Below are 25206 nucleotides of genomic sequence, written 5' to 3' on the forward strand. Positions count from 1 at the left end.
TGCTCCAGTATGGGGTCCTCCACGGCTGCAGGTGGATATTTGCAACACCGCTAACCTCCATGGGCTGCAGGGGAATCTCGGTTCCAGCACCTGGAGCACCTCCTTTCTGTCATTCTTCACTGACTTGGGTTTCTCCAGAGTGGTTCATCTCACATAGTCTCACTCCTCTCTCCAGCTGCAATTGCTTTGGCACAATTTTTCCCATTTCTTAAATATGTTAAACCACAGACGCTACTACCATCACTGTTGGGCTTGGCCTTGGCCAACAGTGGGACTGTCTTGAGCTAGATGGCATTGGCTTTGTTGGACATAGGGGAAGCTTCTAGCAGCTTCTCACAAAAGCCATGCTGTAGCCCCTCCGCTGCCAAAACCTTGCCACACAAACGCAATACAACACCTTCCAAACCTGCATCCTGAGAAAGCAAAGCGCTGGCCTTGTCCCTGACATGGCGGTGGCACACACAAAGGCATGGACAGGAGGCAGGCTTTGTGGGCAGGCTTTTCTCCTTTTTGCCTTTGGAGGTGGACGTCCAAGCCCAGCTTGCAGGAGAAACTCGGTGTGGACAATTGTATGGATGTCTCTGCTCTCTTTTCTCACAACGAACTAAGTGGTGTAGTAGAGGGAGGGAACTGATGCAAGCAGCAGTTTTATCCTCTGTTCTACTACACCTGAGATGCTGCGTATGTGGGAGTCGGTGTGAATTTTGTCAGTGGCCTTCAGAGAGTTTTGGACTATTCCCTTTCTCCTGATGCTCATTAGTTTGGTAAAAGAGCTGCTCTGCAAGTGAAAGAATAACTCATTTTCCATTTTTGCCGCTGTTCACGTCTTGGCATTGGCTTGCATTGGTTTTCACTGATACAGGTCCTCTAATTGCTTCTTTTTCCTTTCCTTCTTCTTACCTTCAAGGGAAAACAAAAAACTGAAATACAAACATCATGACAGAGGTTTTAAACGAAGAGGGAGTTCATAGCTGAATAAGTCAATAGATAATTGCATGTAACAATTCCAACACATAGTTTGCCTTGTGAATTGACTAACATTACCTGTGGGAGGGAGAGAGGGCCAAGGGGAAGGGAAGACAGATGCCCAGTCAAGCAGGGATTTGAGCAATGGATGAGACAGTTCAGGTGAGATCAGGTAATATCAGTCAAAATACTTCCGAAAGCTACGGTGAAGTTGGTGTGATTCATAGCTGATGAAGACAGACTTGAGAATGAGATGCCAACTCACCCTTTTTGAAGATGCACAGATTTGGCTGAAAGTGATATGTCTCTCATGACTTTCTGTCTATTGCTGTTAAGGAGTAGCTTTGGGAGCAGCTATTTGATTTTCTGGCAGTGAGTGTACAGATGGGATGGATAGAGAAGGTATGGAACATGTTATTATGAAATGCTTCTCAAAAACCTTAGATGTCTGCAGCTTATGTGTGAGCCCTTGTGGTCTTTGTTCTGCTGGAATTGATAAATGTTGACCTGAAATAGTTATACTTCCGACTCCAAAGCTGCTTTCAGTAGTAGTTAAGCACACACTTCAATTATCTGTCTGAGAGGGAGCTGGAGAAATAGCTGTGGGTACAAAACCTCCACCGCACAACCACTAACAGTGATCACAAGCGGTGAGTAGAATGGGAGAACATCAAAGGCCCTGATGCAAGGACTGAAACTCGGTAGCTGCGCAGGGATTTTCAAAATGCTTCTGAGCTTTTCAGAAGTGCTTCAGAAGTCTCGCAGCTTCAACCAGCTTGCTATGTTCTCTGGGATTCAAAAATCATGATCAACATCGAAAAAATACAAAAGATGCCCCATCTTTAATGTTATTCATAGGCAGACTGGCAGGGCTAAAAAACTTAAGTATCAGAGCAAATTTGTGTGTTAACCTTTGCATCAGTGTGAGGCTGAAACATCTTCTTCTTCTTTTGAGCCCTCATCATCACAATGTCCAAGTGTTTCTTGGAAGCACTAGTGAATATATCATCAAAGAAGCACTCTAAACATCTGCTGCAGGTGGAGAACTGAGGCAAAAAGACTCAATGATTTAAGGAAGGTCATGGAGCAGATCTAAATCCTGGAACTGAAGCTTAAATTGACTAAGAATCATTAATGCAGCTACATCAGCATGTTAGTTCAGCTCAGAAGTACACTTGTGAGTGAATCTCCTGCTCGTCCCCACCTCCAGGGACTTGGTTGCCACCAAGGAACTGTGTTGGATTGCACACGCCCTACTCCTTTCACATGGACTGATCCAGGAGTGTGTGTCCCTGCTGCTGGTGGGTGTCGAGTCCTCAGGACCAGAATAAAGCTGGGCTGCAGAAAACACCCCAAGTGTGAACCTGCTCCTCCTGCATTTGCACTGTTTGCTAATGGATACAGCCTCAGTGTCCCCTAACGCCAACTCTGTAAGTGCAAGCTGAGGCTGTGAGGATGAAAGGCAAGTCAGACATAATGAAATCAGTGTGAAATACAAGTTCCCCCTCAACTAATGGCTGGTTATTGGAAGCACAGTTTGTCCAATGCCTTTGATCTTGCTGAGGTTTCACCAGCAATCAGGCCTGCACTCTGACAGTGCCAGTGCCGTTCCTGACAGAGTATGGGTTACATGTTAGGAGTTATGCAGAACCAGCTGATATAGTGAATTTGCTTGAACAGAGCTTGAACCACAAAGTACACAAATTAAATTAGAGTATGTTTCCTGGGTAAATGCTATTTAATCAGTATGGAAACCAAAGCTCTGACTAGTTAATAGGATGCAGAAAGCTGATTTATTTGGGGTAGCTTGGAGCTCAAGTCAAGAAGTCTGGATTTTAGCCATGTTTCTGACAGCGAATATTTGGTCAAAAGAAACCAAGCCAAATTCCGTTGATATGTTTTTGAATATTTTAGCATGTTGTACCCAGACATGTTATACTCAGTATGGATATATGATAAGATAGATCCCCAAGGAAAGAAAAATGTAATATTTTACCCATCTCCTTGATATTGCTTACCTTGCCTAATTCTTAAGTCCTATTGGATGAATAGTGAATAAAGAAACTTAATTACAAAATCAGAATGTGTAAGGGCACAGCTGCTCTGTGTTTGGTGGACTGATGGCATACAGTGTCCCTAGCATGATGCATCTCTTCTTTATAAAGTGTATGAGCAGGGGTGAGGTGGGGGGAGAAGAATTAGCTGTCTTTGGGCTGGAGCTAAAATCTGAGAGAAGCAGCTTTGCTTGTCCTGCTCATCAATTTTTCTCCATTTGTAATGGGACTGCGTGATGAGGGAAATAGCTGATGCGCATTTGCTAAGCAGCAGCTGCAAGGAAAAGAAATTGGCTGCCTAGAGCCGAAGAGACTCTTTTCTGCAGCCAAAATGCCAGCATTAACAAAGGGAACAAGACTTCCAAAGTCAGACTGCAAAATTAAGGCCTCACTGACAGCCTTGGCAAGGTTCCTGCTGACTTCAGAAAAACTGAATTTCACCCAAATCTTCTAATACAAATGGGAACTTCTTGAGCAAAGAGTGTTTAATACTGGCTATGCCTCTGCTGAGTGGACTTTCAGATCATAAGATTATATTCTTTATTTGTCTGTCAGCAACTGCTGTAATTTGTGTCCACACCTTCAATTTTATTGTGATTTAAGCCTGTCCATGCAGCAGTGTTAATAGCATTGCTGGGAGAGAAGCCACGGTAAGTAAGTCTGCCTGAAAGGCTCCTCACAGTGCACTGAAAACACTGTGCCCTGTGATGCAAAGTGTTGATCCAGTGTGAACATGCTCTGCTGGTTCAAACTTATTCAAGTAACCCTGACAAACCGATGTTTACACAAGGAGAACATGTGCTGGATTGGATATCCTCTTCCTTTTTCCTCATAGCATGAAGTCAGAGTATAAGCATGATGGCAGCATGAACCCCCAGTCTGTATGCTGATTTGATGGAGACACCTTTCTGAGTCCACTTGTGATCAGGGTCAAATCTGAGTTACCAGGGTGGGCCAGCAGTGTCCAGAACAGGTGTCAGAGGATCATGGTGCCATGGCAATAGCTGACATGAGCAGGACACAGCTGGTGGCTTCTCTTCTCTTTCTCCTTTTTCCCAGTGTTTTTATTCTTTTCTCTGTTTTTGCTACCATTAACAGCAGTCGTCGACTTAGCACCCTTAGTAGGTTCTCAACTAATTGTCCTCAAGTAATTGTCCTATTGAATTTATGTGAGAATTTAAAATTAAGAATTAACATACTACCAGCCCCTCAGTAGTTTACCTGTCACTCCACAGAGGCATTATTGCAATCAGTTCCAGGGCACAAATAGTTGCATTACCCTTGAACAAATGTACAAACTGTCTGACTAGAGGAGAGCACAGATGTGGTAGCCATTTATTTTTGCTTTAATTTTTGCTGCCATTCAAAGCTAATCTGGTTTGCAGAAGCCTGCCAAGTGCAGAGGAATGCATTACTATAGGGCATACATTACTACAGGGACTCCAGATTTTCCAGCAGTACTTCTGGAATCATCTTGCACTACAAGCTGTCTTCTATACGTGGTAAGTAACATATTCCACTGCACCTTTACAAATGAGGGAGCCTTCCTTTGAATTTTGACAAATGGGTAGGAGGGAATTACAAAAATATTGACTAGAACTACTTTAAGTCCTCCTTAGATGCAAGCTTTATAATAAGGTGACAAGAAAGCACAAAATATTTAGTCAGCTCAGTGCTCATGTCCAAGTACCACAGCACAGTAAAACACTTGGCATCATCCAGTGAGGAGCAGTCAAGCAAAAACTCCACTCTCATCACGGAGTTCATTTTGTATTTGCATTAACTACATAGCAAAAGGTTTCTGTGTGGCTTTCAGCATAAGACCAGATTCCTGGCTGGGTACCAAATTGCAATCACAACTCAAGATATTCTCAAGGTCTCTTGCTGGTCTTCTGCTGCTTTTCTTCCCTCCAAGGAGGAAGCCCTGTAGCAGAGCATCATCTTATTCTCTTGCTGTACTCTTTTGACTGAGTTTCAAATGAAATCAGCGAAGCAGATAGATAATTTTATTGCTGAAGGTATTGTTTAGATCTTTACCATTACTGTCTTCTCCATGTTTGCCTCCCACAGCTGCTGTGGCATTGCAACACCCAACACTGTGAGTGACCATGTGTGTGTGTGAGTAAGGCCACAGTCCTACCAGGATCTGCTGTCAAAAGCCATATTTTGGTTTCTTATCACCATTTGACTCTGGGAGAGTTTCTCTGCCGTAGGCCATCATCTGGAGCAATGATGCCAGATGAGGGTAAGCAGGGAAGCGCAATGCGTTGCACGCTGTACTGTGGCACAATGAACTAGAAACCCCATGCTGATGTGCTCCTTTCCCCTGCTTTCATTTTAATTCACCACTCAAGGGTTATGGGGGGAAGCCACTGCTCTTGGTAGTCCAGGATTGTTGACCAGCACCTCATGTCAATAGTCTCCGAGTGCTACCATCAGTCGCCAAGTCATACAAAGGGACAAATCTGTGCCCCTCTCATCTGTAAGTTACTGCCTGACTCCATCTGCACGTCACACCAGATTTAAGAAGAAAGCTGGGTTGTGAAGGTTAGCCTGTGCGTGCTACATCATTTTTCTAACAGAAGTAAATCTTACTGTTCTGCAGTCAGCAAGGTTGTTCTTGAAGATTTCTAGCATAAAGTTTTAAGAGTTTTATCCTCCCTGCTAAGTCTTGCAATGCCAGCACAGCTCAGATAAAGTGAAAGGAGAATGACAAAGATGTTGCATTGGTAAAGATGCTGGCAACAGCCTGGATTTAAATCTCCTTCTTGTTGGATTCAAATTAAATATTTTGAGACATCCAGATCATTAATTAGTCTTGAAAATATTGTGAAAAAGAAAAGCTTTGAAAATTATATTGCATGCTTACAATTGCATTGATATTTCCTTTAAGCTTCTTGAAAATTAGCCTGTATTTTGAGGAGAAATTGTGAAATTGTGCTTATTTTCACTTGAAAAATAGGATCCTTTAAAAACATTGATTGCCTCATTTTCATTCAAAAATGGCTCTCTCTGTGAATGAAAGCCAGTTTTAAATGGAGTGTTCTGAAACATTAGAGTAATTATTGACATGAGAAAATAAATATTCACATATTGAAATGTAAACATGAAAGAGGAGCATTCATTCTTTCCTGTGAAATAATTTAGCAGATTCTTGAACGGTAATTGGCCACACAAGCCATCGGTAAGACTGCCCACACCAGGATTTATCTTTGTAGAACAATTTTTGCAATCATTAGCTCTGTAGCAAGTCTTAAAGTGCAGGACATGGAGGGAGGGAGAGGGAGGTTCATAAAGATGGTGTATACACAAGGTGTATTTTTGCCTCTGTGCAGGAACTCCGGAGCATGTGTTCAGTGGGCTGCAAAATCACTCAAAAATTTTTTCTTACGTTTTGAGAAGCGATGTTAGTCCCTTTAGTCTGATCACGGAAGCTGTGCTTATCCTACTGAAATTCTACTCTCTAGACCTTTCAAATGTATGAATCATATCCACATATGGGGTTTCTGCCTCAGTGTGGTGTTTCACTTCATTAATAGCTTCATTATCTTGCTAGCACACAGACTTCTTTCAAGTAAATCAGGAGACATAGTTTTTCTGTCAACCTGTCTGAGGTCTCTGCTTGGCTTGAGTCATTCACCTGCCTCGGGCTCCTAAGATGGCATAGACCAGGGACAGAGGGGGCCAGTGAGCCTCTGAAAGTGGGAGGGGGTTAATGATAGACCAGCCAGAGCTGTCCCTTGCTCAGCTGGAGGTAGCACAGAGATCATCCTGTAAGGAGGTTCTCCTGAAGGTGCACTGCGGGTAGAGAGGGCTTTACTATTACCAGAAGAGCCTGAGCCTCTTGAAACACCTAAGACTAGTATGCAGAGGAGCATGATGGTTGGAGCTCTTTGCTCAAAATAGTTTTTTATTTTCTTTTTGTTTTAAAGAGGCTCAAGGGTTCAATGGGAGTTTTTCCATCTGGTCAAAATACAGCCATTTTACAGAACTGTGTAAACTTTGATGTAAACTTGTAGAGTCTAGAGCAGGGTTTCTGCTTAAGATAAGGTGCAGCCCAGTGGTTAGAGATCTCCATGGACCCAAATATATTTACTTTCTTTATCTTGGTGATTTGAATCTAGGTCTTCCATGTCTGAGGCTGATCATCTGGACTGGGTGGCTACTGAGGTGTCAGAGATTGTCTGTCCTTCTCTGTGTCTTGCAAAGGTGTAGTTAGTAAAAGAAAAAAAAAAAGCAAAATGTTTTGGGCTTGTCCCAGTGTGGAAGAGGTCTGAATGCTGGTCATTTTCTTTAGAAACTGCAACTTCATTTCCTGGACACCTACTGGCTTCAAGATCTTCAGACTTGAATTTCATAAAGTCAGTTTAGCAAAGCAATTAAGCAAATAATCCTATTGAAATTAATCTTTGTAGGCTAAAATACACTTGGCCATGGTGCATTAAATTTTTTTTTAAATAGCTTTAATACAAAGGTAACTTTACATCACTTTGCATCACTAAACAATTAAATGTCTATGTATTCCACAACTGAACATACAAAGACACTTGTCTCCTAGGAAGGAGGTCTCTTGCTGTATAGTCACATCCTCCTACTTCGACAGGACCTCATGGCAAATCTGCTTGTCTGCAGCCTGATAACCACACTGGCAGTTGCAGCTGAGTCAGCCAGTGCTGGCATATGGCACCCACCAGCGTTAGACTTAAGGACATACCTAACAAAAGACATTAGAAGTCCCAAGGGACTCCAGCCCTCCTGTAAAGATTTTGCTTCTCATAGAGTTGGGAAGACAAAACAGAACCATCTCACATACAGATATTTTTTTTGCCATCATCTGGCCACAAATTTTTGCAGCAAAAATGATACACAGCCCCTGCCCTTGACTTTCATGAGAGTGTTGTACCCAAGGGATGTCAGAGATGCTAGTGGCGGTGGCCTATCTGCTCTAGCTGGCTCATGTAATCCTCAGCCTCTCAAGAGAAGCGCTTAGATATTCAACAGATGGATGCCACACGATTACTTAGACACATCTTCTTGGATGCGCTGCACAGTGACAGGAGGATGAGGGTCTGCAGAAGGCAGTGCTGCCAGCCTGTGCTTTCTCAAGTACTTGTTTAACAACAACTGAAGTTGTTTTCTCACTTACAAAGCAAGAATTGGTATGGGTTCGGACAGGCTGGATTTGGGTAGACTTGAAGGGAAACTTTTCACATGTTTAAAATGCTCTGTCTGGGATAAGCTGAAATCACTTAAAGTACCCAGTCGTGGGAGAGTTGGCAGGGACCTTGCTTTGTTGACACAGTAGATTATATAAGCACTCGGCAGCTTTTCTGTGTGTGCATGGGTGTGTTGTGTATGTGTAGGAGAAGAATAGCGGTGGTCCAGACCAGAGACCATGATGCATAGGCATCCCATAATAACTTCCATACGCTGAACTGTCATGTTAAACTGCATGAGACGGGGGGGCGGAGGAGGGAGGCACAGCTTGATTTTTATCTCCAGCCAAATTCCACTTTGGTGAGTGTGGGTGGACCTGCCATTTAGTTAAATGCAACAGGGTTGAACTTGGTTCCCTCAGTTCCCATGTGGTATCTCACCAGCTACCTGGTCCTGGTGATAATGCTTAATGGGAGCAGGATTTACACTAGCAGAACCAGGAAAAAAGCTTCAGACATTGTACCTCATGTCCACATCAGTGGTATTCTAGGTAAGGGAGGAAATTCCTGCCTGGGTGCCCAAACACAAGGGTGAGCCTGTTCAGCTGGCCATGTGCACAGGCTGGGTCTCCAGGTCCACAGGGAGGCTGATGCATGGGGTATCGGGGTATCCAGGTTGGGCACAGCACCTGAGCTGGAACTTCTTTGGCTCAGTTTCTTTGCAACTAAATTGGGATTTATACTCATCTATCTCCCAAGCTCGTTGTTATTAAACGGCTTTGAAGGTGTTTAGAGGATTAAAGCATTTTAAAGGTGGAAATTGCCATGCTGAGTTAATTCTCTGACAAAATCTTTGAGGATCAAGTGTACTTGAGAAGTTGCTGTAATGCTCTAAGAAGCAAAACAAAGTGACGAGACACAAGCCTGGAAATTCATGATGAACATAGCTCTTGAGAAGCACCATCTGATGAAGCCTCTCAGCTCCTTTGTAGCAACACGAGCAAAATCTAAGCGGTGGCCATGCCCCAACAGGCATGATTGCATGGGTTGATGATGAAGCTCATTCTCACGTGATGGTACAACCTGGTAGGGCATCTCTTCTTTGACTCCTGAACGTGCATTTAGGGCCTGACTTTCAGAGTTGGGGGAAACCACAGACACAGGTCATGGCAGAGGTGCCACATCCCAAAAGCCAGGCCCTTAACAGCTGAACCTGAAGTACCTGGGGCTCTCTGGTGACTGCAGTGGGCCTTGGACTTGAACCTCTGTGCTCTAAAGGAAGAAGAGGGACTTAATCAAGAACCGTCCTCTGTTTGGTCACCTCAGCAGAGGAGCCAGGAGAGAAGTTTTCGGAGATCCTCCTGAGCAGCCTGGTGACACTGCTTCCCTCCGCGTTGAGCCCTGGGCTGGTTAGCATTCCTGAGCATCTGTCCATATTGTTCAGCACACAACCCTGGTTCCCCCACAGCTCTGCAGGTATAAAGCAAGCTGTCCTAGCCTTCATCACTGTGGCATGAGTCCCTTGAAAAGTAAATGTGTAGGAATGTATAAATGATAGGAATGACATAGATGATCATTTTAGGCCAAAGAAGGGACTTTTTAGTCCAGAACTAGCTGAGATGAACAATCTGAAACACCTGGCCCTGAGTCTGTCTGTTCAGGTAAATAAGAGGTAAATAAAGAGCCCTCAACAAGTTTAAGATCTTTTCCAGTACTTCCACATGATCTTCATGTAGATTTGTGGCCCACTGATTAATCTCTCACTTGGATTTGTGTTAACCATTTTGTTGGTCCTTGGGTTCAGTGGACCACAGAAGACTGCAGTTGGTTTAAAGGCCTTCTACAAGCTTGTGTAGGGGGACTTTCATTATATAACTTGTCTTTCTATTTGTAAAAGCATCTAAAGCATTTATTTACAACAGGAAATAGTTTGGGAGGAAAAAAGTTTCGGATTGCAGATGTTATTTGTACACAGTTCTCATGGACTTCTAAATTTGAAAAAGCTACTGAAGGTCCTTAGGTTACACAGAAGGTGTTGTGTGGAGGAGTTGAAGCTATGCAGCTATCCAGGGGACAGACTCCTCACTCAGTGACATTTCTAGATTCCTGAAAAACAGTTTATAAATCTCCTCTCGTGCTTTACCCTTGCACACAAGTCAGAGAAACACCAAAATATTTTGGCCTCCTACTGTTGGTCTGTGGAGTAGTTCAGATGCTCTTTATGACTGTGGTTTTTATGGAGTATGCTGGTTATAAATATTTTTTTCAACTCTCACTGATTCCAATTACCCTGACAGAGACTCTGCTTTGAGTTGATTCAAGAAGACGTAGTTAATGATATGGGCCTTACAGTCTTCTTCAGCTTTCTGTGGTGGGTTGACCCTGGATGGATGCTAGGGGCCCACCAAAGCCGCTTTATCGCTCCCCTCCTCAACTGGACAGGGGAGAGAAAATATAATGAAAGGCTCGTGTGTTGAGATAAGGACAGGGAGAGATCACTCACCAATTACTGTCATGGGCAAAACAGACTTGAATTGGGGAAGTTAGTTTAATTTATTACCAATCAAATCAGAAAAGGGTAATAAGAAAATAAAAACAAATCTTAAAAAACACCTTCCCCCCACACCTCCCTTCTTCCCAGCTCAGCTCTGCTCCTGATTTCTCTAACTCCTCCCCCCGAGCGGCACGGGGGGATGGGGAATGGGAGTTGTGGTCAGTTCATCACATGTAATTTCTGCTGCTCCTTCCTCTTCAGGGGGAGGACTCCTCACACTCCCCCCCTGTTGCCCGTAGGATCCCTCCCACAGGAGATAGCCCTCCACAAATTTTTCCAGCATGAATCATTCCCACGGGCTGCAGTCCTTCACGAACTGCTCCAGTGTGGGTGTCTTCCACGGGGTGCAGTCCTTCAGGAACAGACTGCTCCAGTGTAGGTCCGCCATGGGGTCACAAGTCCTGCCAGAACACCTGCTCCAGTGTGGGCTCCTCCCTCCATGTGTCCACAGGTCCTGCGAGAAGCCTGCTTCAGTGTGGGCTTCCCACAGGGTCACAGCCTCCTTCAGGCATCTACCTGCTCTGGTGTGGGGTCCTCCACAGGCTGCAGGTGGATCTCTGCTCCACCGTTAATCTCCATGGGCTGCAGGGGGACAGCCTGCCTCACCATCATCTTCGCCATGGGCTGCAGTGGAATCCCTGCTCTGGCACATGGAGCGCCTCCTTCTTCGCTGATCTGGGTGTCTCTGGAGTTGTTCCTCTCACTTATTTTCACTCCTTTCTCTGGCTGCAATTGTTTTTGCATGGTACCTTTTTCCCTTTCTTAAATATGTTATTCCAGAGGTGCTACCACTGTCACTGATGGGCTTGGCCTTGGCCAGTGATGGGTCCGTCTTGGAGCTGTCTGGCATTGGCTCTATCAGACATAGGGGAAGCTTCCAGCAGCTTCTCACAGAAGCCACCTCTGTAGCTCCCCGCTACCAAAACCTTGCCATGCAAACCCAATACACTCTCCCTCTTTGTGAAATGGACATTGCGAAAAGCTCAGAGTCCAGGAAACCCCCCCTAGTTGTTCTGCACTCAAGATGTTTGTGCATACCTTCATTGGCTTACCTACCACACAGCATGTACAGAAGAGATGCTATCCCTCTGTAACTCAGTGTCATCTTAGATTGTTGTTGGTACGATTATATTTCACATTGTGTTCTACTTTAATAATCCTCTTGCTTCAGGATCTTGTGATTGTACAATAGCAGAGTTTATCCAGTCCTTTTTTTTCAGCACAGAACAGGGATTTTCTTGTCATATTGCACTGTGCTCAAGAGAGCTGAGCAAAGGGATCTAATCTCCATAATATTAATTTGTTTGAGCACTGAGGAAACAAAAGCAGCAATAAATCTGCACATGTTTGAGTTTTTGTTTGGTTTTGGCATTTTTTGTTCAGCAATCTCAATGATTTATGTAAGGAGTTCCTGGGCAGGGGGGAGGGAAAGGCAGCCAGTGGTCTCACGTTAACAGTGAGTCATAATATATTTAGCAAGGGATAATGTAAATGCCGGAAAAATAGAGGAGGCGGCAAGACACAGAAAAGTTTTTTCCCTGATAGGAAAGCTATTAAACATTTAGCTCAAGAGAGAGGACAGTATGTGCGCAGCTTCCCTGGCCTTTCCTTCAGAAGGAGAAGCCTTGGAAGATCAAGAATAAGAAAAAAGGGGAGTGTAAGAAGGAAGCTAAGGGCTTGGAAAGGGAGTGTACTTGGCTAAGGTCCGGAAAGAAAATTGAATGCAGATGTGTGCCCCTGAAAACAAGACCTGGGAACAGAGCACCCCTCCCTAACTGATACAATGCTCTTTTTTTTCCAGACCTTTTCTGTCAAGGAAAATCCTTATTCCTGATTCCTCATACAAAACTCTCCTAACTCAGTGGAGGGTAAGGTAGGTGACAGCTGCTGCCTGGGTGGATGCCAGCAATTGAATCAGGGACTGCCAGAGCTGAAAGCATCCGTGCTTAGAGCTCGTGCTAATTGTGTTTTTCTCTCTCATTCCCTCTGGTACAGATGGGGCTAGACACACAACCCAACCTGAGCACTGGTTTACTGGTGCTCGGTGCATGTCCTCCTTCCCAGAGCCAGTGTGAATTCAAGGACACACTGCAGCTTGTGCTGCAGTCAAGGGCATCAAGGGGTGCTGCTGCAGGAGTTTGGAGCCATGTTGCCTCTCTTATGGGGTCTCTGGGCACAAGCAGGCATTCACTGCCCCCATGGGATCCCCGGCTCTGCTGTCCCTCCACCTGCTCCACTGTGTATTCCGTGAACAGGACAGCCTGCCCATGATGAGGAGATCAGTGTTTTGTGTGACGGGAAAAGGTCTCTATGGTTTTGTCTTATTTACGTTTTATGTAAATAGTTGTGCTTTTTTTCTTTTTTTTTTTTTAAGTGAGGTATATTTTCATATATATGACCTTTGTTATATCTAAACCCCTCTGCCGTACAAGAAAAGGATAGTTGATCCAGGGGGTCCTGAAGAACAAGAACAGCCCAAGATCAATGGTATCTTCTTAGCTAGGGCACCTGGGAGTAATGCAGTGGTAACCCTGCACTGATACCAAACCTCTGCTCTGCAGAGTCAGTGCTGTGCACAAGAGCTCTCCTGAGCATTCAGATGGCCTGATCCTGCATCCCTTAGCCAGTCTGTTGTGTGTCCACAGTACCCAGTGGTGGATGTGCATGAGGAAAGCCAGCAGGAAAGCTCAGACCTCAGTGTCTCAGAGGAGCTGTCACCGCTTGCTTGCTCTTTGGAGCATCTCCTGGGCATCAGGGACATACAGGTATACATCCCATGTTTTTCTGAGGTGGGAAACTACATGTGCCTAAAGGAAGTGCCACCGTCTCTGGAGTATCTCACAAGCAATGAGAGGGTTAACAGACCAGGGACTCATTTCCAATGGACAGGGGTCGAGAATAAGCTACTGAAGGGAACGGAAAATGAGGCTTAATGTGGTTGTGGATGCCGCGATTAATAATGCAAGAGAGAGATGGATCTGAGACATCTGAAAGAAATCTACCAAGACAGGCTCATGGCTTTGTGAATAGAGGTTAGTCACCAGGCATCACTGCTGCAAGTCTGTGTGTTAACACCACTGATCTGTCTTTTCACTTCAGGATGGCAACAAAGGGCTCAACAAGAACTGGCTCTACATCCCACTGTGTGTAAAACCAGCACGATGAGAAATCATGGAAAGTGGCAGTAGGAAAATGGTAGAAAAGTCCCCTGGCCCAGCTCTCCTACCCTTGCAGAATTGTTTTAGAGTGCCCCAATGTCACCTGTAAGCCCAGACATGTCTGCTGAAGTGATGAGGCTCTCTGTGGATGCCTGCAAGGAGGTAAGGTTAGTAGTCTGCATGAAGACATGGTCAAGAGCCTCTCTGGATGCCTCTCCCACAGAGGAGTGCAGCCAAGGTGTGTAGTCTCACATCACTCCTCACGCCAGAGATACTGAAGTGATATACTGGCCTAATCCTCCTGGCCTCCATGAAGAACCAGCAGGTAGAATTGGGGGAAGGTATAGGAGGTATCTGGGGAGGACTGTCTACCTACCCTTTTTGAGGCATCTCCGAGTTGATCAATCTAGAGCAACTGTGTTCCTAAATCAGGCACTGCATCAAGCTTTATTCTGTGTGCCGCCAGCAAGATGCCTTTCTCTCGACAGCCTTGCTCAGCACAGCAGATCATCCTGCCATGAATGAACACGGCCTGAAATTTTGTCTTGGTTTTCTTTAACAAGAGAACAAAAAATTATGTCATTACCTCAGTGTTAGTCTAAATAATTCTCTTTCTGTTCTGTGTGTATATATCCTGCATATACTTGCATTTTGCTGGTTTTCTCTCATGACTTGTGATGTCATCACTGCTCTGCAGGCGTTCCGCAGTCCATTGCTCATGATTTTCTCTGATTTCTTTCCTGTACCCAGGACCAAACATGGTGCTCTGTATAGAGGGGTCTCTAACACAGCTGTGTAGGCTGGCACTGGTAGACCTCATTAATGTTTATAAATACATAAAGGGTGAGTGTTAGGAGGATGGAGCCGGGCTTTTCTCGGTGATGGCCAATGACAGGACAAGGGGCAGTGGGTGCAAGCTGGAGCATGGGAGGTTCCACATGAACATAAGGAAAAACTTTTTCACTGTGAAGGTGGCTGGAACAGGCTGCCCAGAGAGGTTGTGGAGTCTCCTTCTCTGGAGACGTTCAAAACCCACCTGGACGTGTTCCTGTGTGACCTACTCTAGGTGGTCCTGCTCTGGCAGGGGGTTGGACTAGATGATCTTTCGAGGTACCTTCCAACTCCTAACGTTCTGTGATTCTGTGTGATTCTGTGGTATCTCCTAAGAGATTAGCCCAAGAAGAGGGGAGCTACAAAGGGAGTTTTTTGTGCTGCCCTTTGGCTCCACAAAGTTCTGTCACATTGCCTATCCATCCCCATTGCTTTTGTTTGTCCTTTTTTCTGCCATGGTGCTTTTTGAGTGCTTCCTCCTAATCAAGTGTCTGTGTTTGCATTTACTTTTCTCTCTTCCACGTGGTCCTAACTCACATCTCCCCAGAGCTGCCCTGTTCAAGGTCTCCCGTGGCCCTGGTATTGTCACATCAGCCAGCTATTAGTGTAGCCTATCTGCAGAGTAGCAAATGCCCCACAGAATGCAAATGGCCCAAAGACTTCTTATTTGACCTTTGTTGATCTTCTGTCACTTTCAAACAGGGTCTTCATTTCCTCACTTGCTGCACTTCTTTACTCAGTTTTTTCTTATCGACAGTGTGTTTTTTTTAAAGTTCCGAAGGTCTCAGCTGCTTTGAGTGACTGGCAATTTCATATTCACCCTAATTATTAATGGTTTTCTTAATCTACTACCTCTACTCCCTTGATATATTTAAAACTTCTTCATGTCCTCTTGAAATGCTTTGCTGCTGTGTAATGCTGATACCGATCAGACTGGTATAAATAGACTAAAACTGCATTTAAAGCAACAGTTAATTTGAGATTACAGTAAAAGCAGAATTTGTCCTTCATCTGATGCTGACGTTGAAGTGACCATTTCGATAAAAGCTGAGGAGACTTAGCTATATCAGGCACTCTCAATATTCCTACACAGCTGAACAGATCGGCACTGACACGGATCAGAAGGCAGAAGAGAGTGGCAGCTTTGAGGAGCTGTTTTAATTACTCAGGGATTACACAGCTTTGCTAAAATAATGGGGGAAGCATGTCCACAGAAATAAGACTGAAGTGCTTTCAGTATTGCTTGTTCAGAAGTCAGATACTCAGCAGATTTTTCCTTGGCTTTAAAATGGAAAAAGGGCTATTTGAAGGAGACATCACCACAGCAAAGCCAAGCCTGATTAACCAAGAAAGGGCCACTTGGCATTTATTTTTATACCTCTTACAAGGAACTCCTGATGTCTTTGTGGAGAGCTGACCTATGGAAATGCATGTTCTGCTCACTGTCTCCTATTGTCTCTCCTCTCTCTCTCTCTCTGCTGTTACATCCAGTACTAATTTCATTGGGCACCATGCTGGACCCTAACCAAGCCTCTCAACGTTTGGGTGGGCCCTGAGCTCTGGACAGTACACAGCAGGATGTGGTCCCCAGCTCTCCAGGGACTACCAGAGGTCTCTTGTTCAGAGCATGGCCAAGCCCAGGGACCAGCCCAGTGCTGGCTGAGGTTTGCATCATTAGCATTTTGTGGGGGACATCCTGTGCCATCTCCCCAGTGGAGTGGCGGGACTCTTCTGAGCAGGAGGACCTGGGGGTGGATTGACAACTTGGTTAAATACCGCCACAACAGAAGGGCAAGGCTGCTTGCAGGGACAGCCTGTGGCGAGTGAAGTGCAGCACATCTGCTGGGGTCAGCGAAGTATTGCCAACTTTATCAGCTGAGGATGCATGGTGTGTCGTGAAGGAAGAAGACAGAGCAGCCCACATCATCTCCACATGGCTGGGTTTGGGCAGCCTTCAGTGCTGCAGCAAGTTTATTCGGGGTTGGCCGATACCTCCACACAGCACTGCAGTTTTCAGATTGCCTGTATAGTCTGTTGTCAAGAGTCAAAGGGGTGTCATCTCCAAAGAGCAGAAATCTCTTCCGAAAATGAGAATTGATGGAGATGGAGACCCAAGACACAAGCTTGGAGCAATTTTAAAAAAAATCGGATCCTGCACTGAAGGATAAGCATTCTCAATGCTAGCTGGGCAGGGGAGCAGCTGAACTGGTTGGGGTACTTCTTTATTGAGCAGAGTAAGTCCCAGCTGAATTTGCAGATCAAGGCCATAGATCAAAGCATGTGAGTGGCTCCAGAGATACCAATAGATCAAGGGTTTGCTTAAAATGCTTCCTAAGAATATCCTGTCTCTCCATAGCAAGGGTTAAGATGATTGACAACTACTGCTTCACCTGGGTATTAAACCTCAGTAAGACCAGGAATTCAACCACAAGGTTCGTCCCAGTGAGATTTTTTAAGTTTGGATGAGTTTTCCGTTTATGAACAAAACTGTTTTGGTTTTTTACAAGAACTCACCAAAATCTCAGACCTTCATATTTCCAGAAACTCTTACCATTGTCACCCTTCAGTGCTACTTTCTGTAACATGCAGTCCTGACTCTACTCATGCTCCCACCTTCCCTGTTTAATCTGCAGCCACATGTAGGTTAACATCTGTAATAAGTTCCTTTGACCTTGTCCAGGACCTTTCTGCATGTTGCTCTGCCTTCCTCACCAAAGAGAGTCATATCCCCATTATATTGTTTCTTGCTGTGAAGTAGTTTGAGATTCATCAGAGAACAGGCAGTGTACGAAAATACTGCCTTGTGTGGGACTGTCAGTTCGCCTGTGGACATCACCTTTAACCACTGTGGTAAATCTGAGCTGACAGCCTGAAATGGGATCCAGTGCTATCCTGAGGAGGGGACTTCCAAGAAGACAAGTTCAGCCCAAACTTAAAATACAGCTGTGAAGGTTATGGGAAATTTATTTTTGTGAAAAGCATGAACATTTCCTTACTGATTTCAGTGCTGTGATCTTTTAGTACAGTCAGATTAATCTCATTTCTGGGAGTGGGAAATAAGAGCTAGATGTTAATCCCAGTGGGCATGGATGAAATATCAGGAGCTGTCAACAGCTGAACAGTTATCTCGGAGAAATGATGGAAGACCTGTGGTCAGACATGGGCTTTTAATGACAGGCAGCCAAGGCAAACAGTCAGAGTGATATGAACTCAGCTACATGCTGCTGAGATGATTGCAATCCTGCTGGACACCCAAGAGACATGAGGGACACTGCTGGCATGAGCTTGTGTTCTTATTTTGCTTTGCTATTCTAACACAAGAACCCAAAAATACTCTATTCTACTTGAAAGCTGCCTTGTTTCAGAAGTCTGCCCGGTGTTATTGCAGGCATCTTTGGGTTGTGCATGGATACAGAGTCTAGCAGGAAAGCCAGTGTTAAGTGAGAACAAAACAATGCCAAAGACAATCTGTTTTTGTGGAACAGAGTTAGGGGGCTCTTCCTTTAAAAAAGGGGACTGCGTATTAACAGGAGACTGTAGACAAAGCACAAGGAAGTGAGACTGAGAATACTAAATGGCAATGCCAAACACCTTGCAGTGCACAAGTTATTTTTCACAGAGGAGAGCAGTAGCTTGGATCAGTGTTAAGTGCCTGTTATCCTACGGCATATACAGAACAAATAAAGATAGTGTGGAGCCAGCCCTAGAAAATGACTGTTTATTCTGATATAATGAGAAGTTTATACATCGCCTCACAGAGTCAATCAAATCCCACAAATTGTACACACATGTACACACACACGTGCAGCCACGCTTGCATCTTTCATAAAATGTGATTATTATTAAAGAAAAGAATTAGTGTAAGGATTTGTGTTGTTGGAGGGTACCACTGTAAGCCAAACCTCTGTCTCCTCTGGGAGCAGAATTACAGTAACTGTGCTGTAAGGATTAATAATTAACACTTCAGATATCAGAAGGAAAGAGCCTGACTCAATTGCAGAGTACCTTAGTAGAATTACACTTACAGAAATGTCACGAATATGAAGTTTTGTGATCAAATCTACTCCCACAACTGATCACTAATTGCCAGCATCTCACTTTCATCTCTCAGAGGAGAACAGGACAACACAACTGCTTTTACAACCCTCTTCATTCATGACAGCTTTATTCTTTTTATTTACTGTCTTCTATGGGTATGGAGCCCAAAAACCATGTGTCTCTGGTCCAAATCCATCAAACCCATCCATGGGCAGCAAAGAAAGTGAATGCTTCCTGATAGCATCGGCTTCCAACAGTGGGAAGCCTGCCATTGGGCAGATGGAGGTGAAGCACAGCATCTCCTTTGTGGCACAGGACAGGTTGCACAGTAAGAAAACGAACACCTGGTCTGGTGCAGGACAAGATTGTTCAACCTTCTCAATCACCCTGTTAACACAAGCCAGTCCCCAGAGCAGAGAACCTGAACAAGAACCTAGGGTAGCTTTCAACATAGTCTTGCTTTAAGCTCTGCCATATCTTTCCTGGCAGTGTGCCCTGCGGTTTAGTGAGGGTTGCTGGAAAGCCTGTCTTGCTTTGCTTGTCGGACTTCAGTCTGCTGAGGGGGCTATCCATCAGCAGTAAGTCTCATTTCTGTGATGCAGAGAGCCAGAGCTGTCACTGAGGTTGATGTATTTGGGTTTCCTTTGCTGGTGACAGGTGGGTGCATGGCAGAGTGCTGTGTCTGCTCCCATCATTGCCTGCCTTGGCTCTCAGGTGTGCTGCCAGACTGGCAGGAGCCCAGATCCTGCATGGAGTTATGAGCCAAAAGGAGGAGCCTCCCCTTCCTGGGCAGTCAGAAATGGATGAAAGCATTCATTGAGGCTGGGGCATCTGCTGGTCTAGCACCATTCTGAGGCTCTGAGCTTCTGAGACTCTTGGTAATACTGAGGTTAGAAAGCCCTAGCTCAACTGGTAGAGTTGTGCTAAACACCACCTTTCAGGATCCCATCTGGCTGAATCAGAGCGCAGTGCTCACTGTTCTGGTGGTCTCCCATAGGCACTAAATAACACAGTGATGCTCTGGAATTCTACTCTTGACAGTTAGATGCAGGATGAAATTTTCAGAAGCATCTATTACAGATTTCCACTAGGAAATTAAACATGTATTCAGGCATTGAGATAACTGGCTTACACACACTGTCAAAATTCAGCCTCCAGAATAGGAAGGCCATATCCAGAGTGCCTACTGGGAGCAACCCTGCTCTGTGCTAACAACAGCTCTGTGCTTGGGAAGGGTTTTGGTGAGTGCTATAGTGTTTGCAACAGGCTGAAACCATGCCAGGTCTCTTCTAACAGTTTGAGAGTACAGACTATTGACTTCCAGTGTCTACCTGTATTGCTTGATTTATTGGTATAGAAGCTGTCTGTGTGAATTTAGAGCCTGAATCCAGCTTAAAAACCTGAATTACGGCAGCCATTCTTAAAGCATTGCCCTTTATGAGTTTCCCAGTCATAAGTACTGAACTCAGAAATTGGTGCTTGAGTAGACACCTCTCACGGGTGAGTAACAGAAGGGAAATGTCTTGTGCTGAATGCACCTATTTCCTGCCAGGCATGTGTCTAGATGCAAAAAGTTCTAGGATGAGCAACTGAATTTGTCTGGTAAATCTGTTAGAGTTTAGAAGCTACAGATATGTTTCTTGCAGGTATTTATGTCCTCATACTGAGCAGGTGAAAGCAGAGCTTCTGAGTTCGCCAAATAAATGCTCCTTTGAAGAACTGCCCCAGAGTATTGCAGATATACAAGCATGAAAATGTGCTCTGTCTTGTTATCTTTAATTCAAAAATACTCTTGGTTGAGGGTAGGGATTTGGTCCATACTCTCAGTGGCACCACCAGAGCTGGAAGAATATATTCAGTAAAGCAAGGTACGGAGTTCTGACTTCTGAAGTTGTTCAGTAATGGCTGGCTTGCTTGTGTGAAAAAAATTCAGTTAATGCTTGTATTTGTCAGTCAGATCCACTCTTCAAGGACTTGGTTCTTTAAGAATCCCAAATTCATTAGTTACCCATCTAAAGAGATTTCATTTCCAGATGGGCTCTTTTACTCAAATGACACAAGGTCATTACACTGTTAGCATTATTATTACATTCCTGGATAGCAAGACCTTCAAGTGAAGCAATAGAATAGTGATCATGTTTCTAAGAAAATTTGTTCTTACAAACTCCTGCTGATTTAAAGCCACCTGCAATAGTCAGGGATCCAGACTGGCTGAGTTAAATTGCTACACCTAACTGAGGACACGTAAACTTCCAGCAGACAGTTACATTTATATTTCATATATAATATTCTCCCTTGACTTCTATTTATTTTAACCTCTATCTGTCACTGCAGGTTAGTTGCCATAGGATACATGACTGTGATGGGCCTGAGTTCAGAGGACAGAAGCGAACCGAGAGTGTGGTAGAATGTAGCAGTGCTTTTTCAACAGGCAAATCTTCCAGCACAGGCATTGTACTTTAATAGGGTGGAATGTTTTACTGCAGCCTGTGCATTTCTGATGAGCTAGAGAACTAAATTGTCACTAAATGTGGTCATAAATGATCCCATGACATTTTTACAAATGCCCTCTGTTAATGCAGCCCTCTGCTCAACATTCAGCCCATGAATCCTATTCTGCCATCTTCAACACTTGCAATTGCAGGTGTAGAGATTATTCAGTTACTGTTCTCACTTGCTATGTAGGGTTATCAGTCCTGTTAAATCACCACTTAATGTTTCTAAGTACACGTTCAAGCCAACTGCAGCTGCATAATCCCTGCACAGGCTTCACCACTCATCTTTACTAATGCCCTGGGCTTTTAAAAGATGAATTTTTCCCTTTGCTGAAAATAAGTTGAGCATCTGTGGCTTGGGCATGTGGATGACACCCTAAAACTCATTTTCCTGTGTGACCTTTTGTACCCGAACACAACTTGCTGGAATGAAAAATTAATGCATGGCTGAACCTCCAACAAATTTTCTGTGACACCAAAGTATATTATAGAGTTGGTCTTCTTGACCTCTTTTCAAAGGTAAGTTTCAGAAAAGCATGACACTATGACAGTGTGATTTTCCTTTTGCCACATTGAGGCTGTGACTGTGTTGCTTTTATCTGTTGCTCTTGTTTTCCCTGATATTTCACTCCTGGGCTCTTTGGGGAAACAGGGCTAGGAACAGAAGTTGCAGTTTGCAAAGACAAAAGCTTGGAGACAAAGCCTGAGAACACGGCTGAACTTTTGACTCAATATTGCATCCTGAGGCTTGCAGATTTATTGGTTATATCTGTAAGGCCAATCTGACCTGCGAGGCCAATACATTACTGTGCTGCCGTCACCACTTTTTTACTCAATTGTAAAGACACCCCATTGCAGGCATCGACTTTTAGCCAATTTCACCTTCTTTTTGAATCCCCAAGCCCTTACGGTCTTACTTATCCCTTTCTGATAGGTAGAGTGGGAGAGAGATGAAGAAAAATATATTCCAGAATAGTGTACAGTAGGTGTCCTGCTATGAATCATCCTTCCTGCCTATCTACCTCTCCTAAAGTGAGTCATTAGAAGAAGAACACAAGCCCTCCTAAGGGTTAGGCTTTTCTTAGTAAGACAATCATTCTCTGTATTCTCATGTATAAGAAGATCCATCCTAGTTAAGCTATTATTGTGCCAACATGAAATAATTGCTGAGATATTTTAAGTATTTGTCTAGTGCAAATATAAGGAGGATCTATAATGCTGGTGCTCAGAGAAAAAGGAGGCTTATGGTTTAGCAAAATACTGTAGATTTATTCAATAGTCCAAGCTCAATTGTTTGTTTATTTATTTGTTAAGAAGCTAAACTCTTCTGCCTTTTCTTTAGTTGCACAAAGAATAGTGGGAAGGAGAAGGTGGCCAGCTCTTCCTTGAGATCCCACAGAAGCTTCAAGCCAGAGATGACTTCTGCCACATCGAGAGCTTCCTAATATCATTTGTGTCCAAATACAAAGGCAGAAGGTACCATTCCTGTCTTCAAGTGCCAGCATCACTTGTACTTTTTAACTGTTTTCTCTGCTACTCAGAAAAATCAAGAGCCACATTCAAGTCCTCTGTGACTCTGGCTGAGCCACCACGGTCGGTAGGGTAGTGAAGTCTTGAGTCCAATGAGCCATTCAGACCATTATAGACGCAGAACTGCCAGAGCATTACATGGTCAATGGAGAGAAGTCATCATGGTGCTTACACTGGGCACCCAAAGCTGAAAGCCTGAATGTGGCCCATGTTATACATTTGCTCCCACCTTCTTTCCCTCATTCTTTTACTGTTTCATGTAGAAGTCAGTGATCCCCCTGTTGTCCTTATGCCTCCTTCATAATGTGATCATTAATAAACAGTATCTTGAAAAATATTTGAGCAGGGGAATGCTTGCATGGAAAAGAGCGTCAACAGTGAGTAAACAAACCATTGTGAAACAGTTGAGAGAAAAGCAAGAACTGACCTTTGCAGAAGGTGTAGAACTGCATGGTGGCACCTTTAAAAGTCTCTGTCTTCCCTGTCTTCCTTTCTCTAGTTGCTACAGTAATCAGAAGATAAATCCATATTCATAAAAACACCATGGTATGATGTGGAATGAATTCATTAAAGTGAAATGACATACTCTTGAAGGAGCTCAGACAAGAAATGAGAATTCTTAATGAGCTGAACCCTTTCAATCTGTGAGCCTCAGCCATGGTGGCTCTGAGCATTGCGCCACAGCTGCTGGAGATCATGACTGCACAAATGAGCTAGCAAGTCTGGAGACATGGGTTAAATTAATCTTAAGTCTTAGACTCGTAATTCCATCAACAACCTCCTGTTTAACTTTGTTCTCCCACAAGTAAAGCTGAAATGCCCAGCGTGGTGGAGTACAACTGAAACAAATGCATGATGATGGCATTCTTTAGCAAATAAGGCGAGTGGGAAGCTTTTGGTGTTGTGTTTGTTGAGCTTTTGGGGATAGAGGTATTTGATGCATCCTAAAATTGTTCTAGCTCTTCACACTTCTTTAAGATAATCTAACGGAACATTAAAGAAAACTGTGTGACATTTATTTTTTGTCAAGTTGGTGTAGTAATACTGCATGCTACTGCAGAAGGCAGTGAGGGGAATATTAAAATGTTTTGCCATGCTTTCCCCAGATATTTCTAAATCCTAGAGGTATTGTCAGCTTTTGGCACAGGACAGATAGGCACCAAAAGCCGTTGACTTTCCACCTACTACGGTAGAGCCCTGGAAAAGAAGGCTGAGGGTTAGGGGCTACACATGGGGAGCAGCAGGTATGGCTCAAGGTTGTCGTCCCTGTGATTGATCCCCAGCTGTACCATGCCTGTTTGCAGCACAAGCCAGATAGTAACTCTCCAGGACACTTCTACTCCACATCCACCTTTGCTGACCCCTCTATATTCCTCTTCTGACAGAGGGAATAGCACATTCTCCTGCTTACTGTCTCTTCCCTAGGGCAGCAGAGTTCAGTTTTGCCTGCTTTTGCAAGGAGCTGTGAGTTGGCCCCGGCCAAGAGCCCAGTTTGCCTTTACACTGCAGCCCTGCTACATTGGCTTGTCTTTCACATTCCTATTACCTGTCTGCAAAAGCAAAGCAGTACCAATGAGCCTCCTGGTTAGTAAGACCCACCTTTTAGAATCATATCCACATTTTTCAAGTTTTCTCACTTGCAGAATTCTTTCACAGAAATATGAAAAAATTCCCACCCTGTCTGATAGGACCGTGCATCTGCAGCTCAGGCCCTATTCAAAGAGTCAGTTCTTTAGTATATGATTATTCTGTATACAGGATAGATTAAAAAATATTCCATTGACATTATTTCAAAGACAATTAAATTTGAAGTAAACAAAGGCTTTAATGGAAAATATATAAATGTCTCTTGAAGGTGTTTGTGTCTTTTTTCTTCTCCAAAGTCCCTCATCTTTTACTGTGCAGTGAAGAATGTTTCTATTTGCAGTTTTTGGAAACCAAAATCTTGTTGATTTCTTTTTATGACCAAAATAATCATATGTCTGATATGCCAATAATATAAAACATTCCAGGCAGCTCTCTGTATTTATGTCACCATAGCACCACGAGTCCTGGCAGGGGCTGGAAATTTTCACAGTATGTGCTGTACAAGCAGAGCCTTCTAAAGAATCTGCTTTGGGCCTTGACTGTTTGCCACTGAAACCCAGTTTTCTGGCCTATTTCCTCCACAGTGAGAAAAAATAGATACTGAGACAGCTGTCATCATACAATTAGCGAAGACCAGTCTTAGATCACCAGCTGAAGGCTTATCTTGTCTAGTGACAGTAAGGTAAACCCAACAGGATCTTCTTACTGCTAGGATTATATGTAGAGATAGGATGATACGTTGAAGATAGCTCATGTAAAAACACACACTTTTGAGTACCAATGTAGGAGCAATGTAATTCCTTAGGAGAAGAACTATTGTCATGTAAAGTTGAACCA

Source organism: Leptosomus discolor, chromosome 2 (assembly GCF_034619465.1).
Source record: "Leptosomus discolor isolate bLepDis1 chromosome 2, bLepDis1.hap2, whole genome shotgun sequence".
Lineage (NCBI taxonomy): Eukaryota > Metazoa > Chordata > Aves > Leptosomiformes > Leptosomidae > Leptosomus > Leptosomus discolor.